The sequence below is a fragment of the Danaus plexippus genome, chromosome 6 (assembly GCF_018135715.1).
Source record: "Danaus plexippus chromosome 6, MEX_DaPlex, whole genome shotgun sequence".
NCBI lineage: Eukaryota > Metazoa > Arthropoda > Insecta > Lepidoptera > Nymphalidae > Danaus > Danaus plexippus.
In genome coordinates, this window is record NC_083540.1 from 954,343 (window position 1) to 965,069 (window position 10,727).

Below are 10,727 nucleotides of genomic sequence, written 5' to 3' on the forward strand. Positions count from 1 at the left end.
GCTTCTATGGAAACATATTTTTTTACTTATAACTTGTACCACGCCACAGTGAGACGTCCGCCCACACAATACTCGGAGCAAGTCGGCGGTGATTTGAAAACTTTTTGTGGCTATTTAAATTGGGTGCTTGTTACAACGCACTAGCACATTTCTAATATTATGAATGTTTCACATTCCTTTACGTATACGGGATTTTATAATCGCATCATTACATACATTTTCTTAAACGTTATCGAGTAATCGATATGAAGTTTGGTTTTATTCTCTTTATTTCTCGTGTCTGTTTATATAAAACGATATTTTATTAACTTTAACAAAAAACTTATAAAATAGAATAAACGATGAATAAAGTGAATAGAAATCATAATTAAATGTTTTAAAATAATAACTCGTTTGATAGATTCAGCTATGTTTTACTATTACGCGTTTATGTATTTGTAGAAACTAATAAAACATTTACTCAAGTATGTATATACTTTTATATTTATAGCAAGACAAGCATATTTTAATATTATTTTAAATTTATCGGTTCTCTAGTTGTTAACGAAACCGGATCTCAGAAAATCTGACAGCCTTAGTCATGTTATTTCATTGCAAGGTTATTAACCAGTGACGACTTTATTGTAACATATCATATAAGGATTTATCTCCTTAATCTTTACATTATATAAATTTCTGGTGAAAGTGTAAACCGTAAGAGAGAATATAATATTCTAAAGTGAATTCTTAGGAAGGTTTGGAACAATTAAATTGGTAAAGAGGGTTCCTCTTAAATTATTTCGTAAGCCTATCCTAATATTAAAGCTGGATTAAAGAAAAAGGCTTAAAACCAGCAGCAGGGTAAAGCCGGTTTTAGTGCTGTAATTGAAAGACGGCAGTCATCATCGGCTTAGGGATTAATTTTTGAGGGACTCTCTCTATATTGGGAATAATATTAGAAAGGGATACTTAGTGGGTTGAATAAGTATTTTTCTCTGTAAATAATAACGAATGGTTATGAGTGATAACTTCATAGATTATTATAATATAAATATTATTTCTGCACTACTAACCACGCTCCGAGTCTCGCACTTTGGCATTACAAACACTTATATCTACGGTATATTTAATATAAAAAAAAATTTTCTATTTGCACAATTACGAACATCACGATGAAAAAATAAAACTACCTACAGGGTGACAATTCTTTTTAATGTTCCTGTATTTCACGGAGGAGTCTGTATGGTTTTGTCACTGATATATTCAATAAATATCTACCGTTTTATATTAGTCATAAATATGGCAACGTGAATAGTGTCAGATGAAATGACTCATGACAGTCATGGGAGGGCGAGTCACGAGTCACGATCGTGGCCTAGAAAGTTGATATCAAATGTACGGATTTAAAGGTAAACTTAGGTTCAGTTAAAACTCACAGTATAAGGTTAGTATACAATATACAGCTGTGGGCGATTGATTAAAATGAAAGAGTTAATAACACTGAGTCCAGTGTTTGGTCTCCATAAGAATATAATACCAATGTATACAATATATTAAATTATATAAATGAGTTTTATTAATTCACTCGTCTATTCTTCACTTATTCAAGATAATAATATTGATCTCATTTCACACGAAAAGCAAACCAAAATTTCCGCTACACTGTCTAAGATCATGTTATAAGGGAAAGTATCTAGAAAATGATACTGTTGTCTGTTATGAATTTGATTTTTAGATTTGAAATTAGGCTAGGAGGGAGAGAGTGAGAAACAAAGAGAGAAAGAGAAGGAGGCAGAAAAAAAGAAGCGAAGTAATCTAATATATAAGTTTCTTTTACTGCTATCAGACATTGTGTTGAACAGATCTTTGTGACGAAATATGTGGTGGCGTTAAAAATTAAAATCGTCTGTGGCTCGAACAAGAAATATAGAATTTTAGGTGTAATCGTACTAATAAGTTACACGGATATATTATTTCAAGAAACATCGATATCGACATCCCTAGGGTTATGGTATCGATATGGAGATGCTAATGAAGAAAACCTAATTCTTTCTACATTTTTTACATACAAACAATACCAGATGTCATTAAAACATCATAAATTAAACAACCACCACTTCTTTAATTTCAAATCTCTTATTATTCTAACGAACAATTGATGACTAAAAAAAGTTGACCGCATTATATCGATATAACACCAGTGCCAGTCTCTTAACTCGTACACAGTTAGTATTGAAATAGTCACAGGAATTTATGACTTAATTCGTTAGGATTTAGAGTTCATATAATAAAAACTGATGATATAAAAATTTGGTAATATTGGAGAAGTTTCTTTCAGATAAAACATTTAATTTTCTGTAATGTTACGTGTTTATTTCATTTGTATATCTTAAAAAGGAATAAGAAGCGACTCATGTCTTTGGTGTGCATTTAAGTTTAACCATAATTTAATCTTTTATTCCACAAAATTTTAATGAGGAATACAGTTAATGTATCACTATGATAAATAATCATTCTTGGATGATAGGAATCATCGATAAAATACATCAAGTAATATTTTTCTGAAGTGAGTAAGTCGGTTGTCGTACTAAATAGCTAGCTTAATTTTGTAACAAGGGTGTAAAGTGTAACCCTTTCCAAAAATAAAGTGTAGTGTAACCCTTTCCAAAAACTATTGAAGTCTAACTACATGGTTGAAAAGAATGAGACCGGTATTATACATTGTATATATATATTATATAGTTGAACTTAAGTCTTATCCCGGCTAGTTGACATGTCAGTACATTCGGCGCCTGATTCCGTGGGCCTATGTGGGATGCCACTGCATATTCATATGTAATTAACACGATATGATCGAGCGCCTTTCATATTTGAATACCTACCAACACTCAGAGGCCTGCATTCGCTGGTTTTTGAATTTTAAATATTATAAGTTGTTTGAGAACCGGTTATTTTAGTATCACAAGGCTGCGTGAACTGGGAGGACGTATTAACATTCTACCGATATTACTGTAAGCTTTTTGCGGAACATTCGCGAAATCTCGTCTACCCTAAACCGGTCGTGCGACGCCATTACGAAATTTCGGCCATGTTTGTTTCGCGGAAAGGCGGCAGAAGAAAATTAACCTAGACCCGATGGGCAGAATCCAATTGAGATTCAAATATCGAATCAGTCGTGGTCGTCGTGGATGTCGAGCTGGTCAGATAGTGCTGTCGGGGGTAGGAGTGGGGGGTGTGGGGGGTGATGGAGGGGCCCGGGGTCCGGGGTCCGGGGCGCGAGGCGGGCAGTACTCGGCCGGCGCCGCCCGCGCACTGCCGCGCGTTCATTGCGTCGCCAAGCGTGCACCGCCGTAACCGAGCACCGAGCACCGACCGCAGACCCGAAATCCGTGCATTTCTCGTTTCAATTTCGCCCAGATCGGGTTTTCGGTTGCGGCATTTCACAACGTGCAGTTCCAGTGTCCGGTACTACGCTGTTCTGTACCAGCCGTTCTGTAAACGCGTCTCAGTGAACGAGACGTATCTTCGGATGTGACGATCCCGCGCCGGTGAGTTCTCATTATGTTTCTGCGCAATCATTTCGACACGTAATTGGATATATCTATTTATTACTTCGATAACCTTACTATTTTAATTCTCGCCGTGAGAACAGAATGTATCCGACTGACAATGTAATGGTATAAACAAGTGGTGGTTTGAGTAAATATATATTTTACATAACAGCCACAGCATCCGTTATATAAAGCGATGGCATTACCTGGGCAGGTCTTTATTCGATGTCGGGGTTTTTCCGGAGATCCGGGTAGTGCGACCCACGCAGGCCTTGACCGCCGCGAACTTGCCGAATATGACGCACGCCCATTAGGTATAACATCTCAATATTAATACACTCCACTAGAGCGCTCGAATCCACGAAACGAGCGACGTATTTTAGATTTCCAACGTAATGAATGATGGGTGTAAAGCAACGTTTTATTCGTTATACTTATATATAGGAGACATGTTAGTGGTTTCAGTATTAACTATGTGTCTTTATATCTCAGAGTACACACACAAATGCTAACATATATTAGAAAGTAAGCCGCTCGGACAGCTTAATGAATAAGTTGTGAAATGTTCCGTCGTTATGTGTCATTAGCCGATTTTCTCGACGATTTGTAATCTCGTATGAAACGAGAAAATGATGAATGCTATCTTTATATTAAAGTTGCATATTTGATGGATTTCTGTTGCAATTAGGGACTGGATGAGACGGGGATTGGGCATTTGTATGTGACTGAAGCTCTGATACGATTAAGGGTAGGAATGACAGTAGATATGTCGTATGTGAACCCAATACAATCATAATATTTTCTTAGAATTTTAGTACAGGAGTCAATTAAAAAATGCGGGTAGTTTCATAAAACCTCGTGACAAAGATGTAATTATTTTTGTAGTGTGTTTGTGAAGCCTCATTATTAAAAGAGTAGAATGATTTATTCTATGTATTTATTTTATAAAAATTACTTTAAAACTATTTTTATTAATAATTTTACAGATACAGTTCTTACAATTTTATGTAAATAAATTCAACTCAAAGGTGTAAAGAGCCGTCTTATATTTGAAAAATGATTTAACGAAGGGCGTGCAGCCTAATTGATAATTATTCAGGAATCCGAGAGCGCGTTGATGTCTTTTACAGGATGATTTTTGTGATAATTTTAATTAAACCGACCTCTGTCACTAAACACATCACCAATAATGTCAGTTACTTATAAATCGTGTCAGACATTTATTTCATATAATAGTTTTGTTTTCCTTGTATCGGTACAAGTTGATTTATTAATTAAGAATAATTTAATCCATCGCTAGTTATGGAAATGTTATTTTATGAGCACATAGTTTTAATTAAGCTGTTATTTATTTTATATATAATAATGTTTAAAACCTTTAAACTTTACTATGTTGGAATGAATGTAAAATCCTTGTCATTTATTCTAAATATTTGAGCACATATTTCTTAACTCAGAAACTAAGCATACCTACGTATATATGTTTTATTTGAAGTGGTAAGGAATTAATAGAATTCCGCTTTAACGTTCAATAAACTTGGCTTGTCAACGGGATACAACTTGGCTTGGAGCTGGCATTCCTTTCCCACCTTTCATGTAAATAAATCTAAAGCCTCTCGAGTGTTGAGTATGTATTCCGTATATTCGGACCTTCGGGTGGGTACAAATGTGCGGCTTCCTCACTTGTTACCACAATATTATCATATGAATAAAAAAAAAAACTATCATTAAATAGATGTAGATTGTTATTTCGTGTATACCGTTACACATTGTTCGCGGTTCTTGGTCGAATACGGATTTACATATCCACTGACCGTGAACGTGCCGCCGTCCGTGTGAAGAGACGTAAGAATGTTCAAGAATACGGTACGCTAACCACATCGACTACGTATTCTAGGATTACGGACATATATATATGGTAATACCATTATTATAACTATCGTATTATATAAATGTAATAATTTTCCAACTAATTATTAAGGCGTAATTTGGAACATAATTTCTAAGGATTTCTGTTAAGGAACCCATTAAATTTGCAATATACGAATATGCTTTCTACGCTTTTTACGTCTATAAAGAATGGTGTTGAAGTACAGAAGTTTTTGAATCACTAACTAGTTGCCCAATTTACGTCGTCACCGACCGTGGATTTCTCGTGTGAAACGGAACGAGCGGAGCGTTCGTTTATATTCTTATACAACTCCAAATTTAATTAGAAATGCTTCGGTAGTCGTTTGATGATCGCATCAATGTCTTCATGGTTTTGAACGTTAAAGTTTTATTGTACCGAATTTTATAATTTTAATTGGAGTGTACATGATTTTAACTTGGATATATTTAGGTATTTTGTAGGTAGTGGGTACAGCAACTGATTGTATGATCTGTTATGAAGTATGGTCACCCTAACGCGAAGCTCATAATAGAGTGCATTAATAGTATCATCACGATTGCGGCCGACGCCCGTCTGAATATAGTCATATCTTCGTAGGCATCGCCGACTGGTCGCACGGTATCTAAAAATTTGATAGTATAATTTAAACCTTAGAACAATACACATAAAGTCCACGGCTCTCGAGTTTGTGTTATTAATTTTTATTCTTAACGTCTTTGTTACAAGGCGTTGATTCTCCAAATTACCAACTGTTTCCTTGAAAAATTTATTGTTTTTTGTTGTTTGAGTTATACGTACATTAACACGCTATTTAAAATGTTTAGCGATATTATGTATTTAGATGTCTCACGAATATTTTACTTGAATTATTACAATTCATTATATTTTTGTATCAAATATATAACTTAGTTAAGACAGTATTAACAGGTAGGATTCGTTCTGTGATGTTATTTAAGAGGCAATATTTTACAAGAACAATTCTCTCAACCATAAAACTAAAGTCCCTTGCTGTCTTTTTTTAAAATTTCTATATACTTCAAGACCCGCAGGGAAGTGACTCGGTGGTTTAATTTTGTCTGACAAAAGATTCAATTATGGTAACTATGTAACTTGTATTTTTCTTGTTTAAGTGCAGTCATAAAGCCCTTGAACTAACAATGCATACAATGGGCAGGTATTAAATAAAAATGTGCACATTCTTTTCAATATTGTGAGGTAAAAAAATATTTTGCAGGTAGTTCTTAGAATACATTTATTATGTCTTTCATGTTGTTTCAATCCAGTAATTTTATTGTAAAATGTTAGTTTTCGTCGAAGTTTCAATTAAAATTACAAGTTATTTCTTTATTCCCAACATAAAAGTATATTGAAAGTAATCAGTGTAATTGCTGACTTATTTCCTTGGCGTGAATGTTGGCTTGGGAGACTGTCAAAGCGGCTAATGACTCGTGAAACGTCGAGTCGGCTTGACGATTTCATTTTCGTATTCGGCTTTAAATGTGGAAAATGCTTTCAGTTCTAATGAATCAAAACTTTATAGCTCTGACTTTGTAGATATTTGTGGTTCGAATACTTTTTATTTTACCACTCGGTTAAAACAAAATATAATAGTTTTTGGTTTTAAATGTTAATAAATGTGAATTTTTAGATTTTACCATATCATTTTAGCTTCTTAACAAAATAAAAACCTTACCATAGCAGGTAACTTAAAGCAGGTAGGGACACCTGCCTAATATCTCGCTTTACTTGTGACCATCCAATCTTAAACCCTGTTGTATTCTCAATGCTCCCTTCCCTGATGTTACGTTTATATAGTTGAAGGACGAAAGAGAGCTCATTCTATCTGGTTTCGCCGCTCAGTCACCTGTGATGCTCGCACATCCTCTTTTGTGTGTAATTGATAAAAGTCCCCTTCGAACATCTGTCCGGCGCGAGGTAAATCTTTTTTGTTCGCATCCTAAATTGCACGTGTGATTTAAGATTGCTAACAAAAAGTTTGATGTGAATACATTATTTCGTTATGTAGCATTCTGATTTTGTTTTACATTTCCTTTGAGTGATTCCGCAATCGGATTTTATACTTTTTTCACAATAAATAACTTTGTTTCTTAAGTATCGAACGTTCCGTTGTTTGTAAGTACTGAGTATTCAAGATGATTTTAAACGTCTATCAACTTTTTGTAAGTCCATTTTTATTTGTGAAGGGATTTCTAAATGCTTACGTTTCTGAAACAAAAGTTGTAATCCTTGGATTATAAAGTTTGTTTTGGGCCTAACGTTTCACTGATGGCCAATAACAAAAGTTATTGAGGATGGTTTCGTTTAGAAATAAAGAAATATGCTGTAATTCAAATATTATTATTAACATAACATTATGCTTTTTTAACTTATCACAATTAAGGAAAAAAATAATTATTTGAACTTAGAACAGGAGTAAAGATTATTTGTCATGAGATTCAGAAAAAACATTTATCTAGTTAAAAGTATTGAACCCCCATCAATATTTATACTAGTTGTGACAAAAAAATATATGCTTGTTTGTCTTAAATATAAGGAAATACGTTGAAGGCGAATTTTACAAATTAAAATAAATGTTAAAGAACCTTAAACGTTCTTACCGTATTGCTTAATAGCACAGTTACACATATTTTTATGAAGCAAACGTAGGTAACGAAAAAGTTTCAAGGATAAGACCTGTTTTATATTGAAGTTTATTATTGGAATATAGCCTTTAACTTAATTGATATAAGAATTATTTTTGTCACAAAAAAATATACCAACAAATTACATTTTAATAAGCAAAAAAATGTCACTGGACCGGTCCCATTCACCTGTTTCCGTTCGATCTGCACCTGTGTCTAAAACTTTTTGTAATTTTATATTTGTATTACAGTATTCATTATACCCTGCGCTCAGTGTTACCAACACTCAAGCAGTCTGAGTTTTCATTTCTTCCACTATAAGTTTATCGAAGACCGAATTCTTATCCTCAAATCCATTTTACTGTGAAGGTTCGTGAACGGTGGATGTAACCTTATGGTTATATTACCGGTAATATTGCCGTCGCAGGTTTTCTGGTAAATAGTTCTAACTACTAAATAGGAATCTTTGACGCTGTCGGGAAAATTTAGCAATACACCAGCCGTTGATTGACATCAAGATTATCTTTTATTCTAGTTTTTACGTTTTGACAATTTCTTGTGTGATTTTAGTTGCACGTTGTATAAATTATCTTCGTTTTATATTCAATTCAGATTTTTGGTAAAACATGTGTCATGGAACCTTATCTGTCTCTACGTACGAAGTCAATATATATGTAACTTCAATCTTCCCACTAATGACGCGTATTTGAATGCGTTTTGTTCAAAATGTAAACGTGATTTGGCTTTTTATTTGCTGACATTTCGCAGCCTGTTTCGGAATACTTATGTTATTTAACAACTGAATTAGTTGTTCACTTTATTCTAGAACAAATTACATTTATCTAATCCTTCGGGAAATACATCGGATGTGTACGGTTTTTGATACAGAGATCATTGGTATACAATGCTCAGTTTTATTCCTATTTTAATATTTTCTTAGGGCCTTGTTTTCAAGCCGAACGTTGTATATTGATTGCATCATCTCAGTACACACATATACAAAAAAACAACTCTCCCGCCTTAAATTTATTCCAGCAATAGATGATACCATGCGGTTTAGATCATTTAAAAAAAAATATCTTCGTCATGTAATATTTTGAAGATAGTATTTTATTTAGTTGAAATCTAAGTAACCGTTTTGTAGTTATAATGAATGGGCACAGAACACATTAATTCTAATGTAATGGGCGAGTCATTATCGAGATCCGCAAAACGCGCATCGTGCAAGGCGCCTGACATCCGCAAAAGGCAAGTAACAAACTTGCTCCTTAAAATATGCTATTACTGGTTTCCACATCTATTACACTGTCTTTAAATGGCCGCCTGCTCGCTATAAGATTTATATTGCGCACTCTTGAATTGGCCAATTATTGTTACGTCAGCCTAGATGGTGAAATTACTAGCCAATATATTCTTCAGTAAATTGGTTGTGAAAGACTTCTAGATCACTAGAAAAGTTTCGTTAAAACTTTTTCAGTACTTCTATTGTTTTACGATTGTAATAGTTCTCTTTGCTCCGATATTTGTATTTTTCACTATTGATTTAGGCATATTCAAGGAAAAGGTGAATGGGTTTTTAATAGTATAGAGCAGACATCATCTTTTTCTTAATTTCTACCTACCATCACGTGGAATGATATTCAAGAGCTAGCCAGTTTGTATTAGCAGCTTATATAAAGAAAATTTTATGAAATATAATGACAACGACAACGCTAGACAACGTTATTACTGTTAATATCCAAGTCTAAAACAGTTCTATTTAAATCCTTCGAACAGGATGTCACGAACTCCAGGGAGGTTACGCATTTCGTCCTTCATGCGTCATCAGGTGATCAAGACGCGACAGTCGCATAAGTATTTATAAATTATGAATCAATTGTCTTTTCAAAAACCGTCAATATAAAATCCTACCACTTTCGTACACAAAAAATCTATTTAATTTTGAAGTCTACATTTTATTTTTTTTTGTCGTGGAACAACAGCATTCAGTCAAATTTGTCTCAAGGCTGTCGCTAGCGTGCGTTTCAAATACACAATTTAAATTCGATTCTGGACGCTTAGTCGATTTGTATTCATAAGTGTGTACGGTGTTTGAATAAAGTGTTTTTGTCATCCCTCGTCGAATTGCCTTGTGGGGACGTGACGTGAACGAGACGAGTTTACTTAGAAATCGTATTCAGAAACAGGTCAAATTAGCCGTGATTCAGAGAACAGAATTTTCGCGATTCAAATACTTTATTTAGACATATTTTATTTGAACAGGCAACTTTTTAACTTTTTTATTACTTAAACGTACATATTTCCCTGTTAAGAGTATTCATTGGAAGAAACAGGTCGATTTACTGTATTTTTTTGCGAGCAAATTTGTATTCTGTCTATAAATGTACTTGAAATTGAACTATTTCAAAATGTTGTTAGACAATTATTTCGCACAAACATTTTATTCTCTTTTTCCTTCAAATCTTTATAAAGGTTATCTTGATAGTCTCAGTTAGAACACGTAACTGTAATAAAGACTGACATCACAAATTCACGTATCTTTTACTATATTAGACTATCAACATGTCCTGAGATTTATTTCTCGAGATATACATTGTTAGTCATTTTAATATAAAACTAACATATATGTGTGTGTTTTTAAAATTTGTATTTATCAATAATTAT

General features: G+C 33.7%; 1 long non-coding RNA gene across 3 annotated transcripts in view; it reads right to left on the minus strand.

Annotated features, from left to right (window-relative positions):
• The window catches only part of LOC116779095 (uncharacterized), a 42,831-nt gene extending 38,923 nt beyond the window's left edge, over nt 1–3,908 (minus strand). For 2 of the 3 annotated variants that reach the window (XR_009753968.1, XR_009753966.1), the window contains exon 1: nt 1,053–1,210. This is a non-coding gene — a long non-coding RNA (uncharacterized LOC116779095). Of the gene's footprint in view, nt 1–1,052; nt 1,211–3,736 lie in introns of those variants that run through there. The other variant, XR_009753967.1, reaches the window with a different exon arrangement.
• Nucleotides 3,909–10,727: the final 6,819 nt, after the last annotated feature.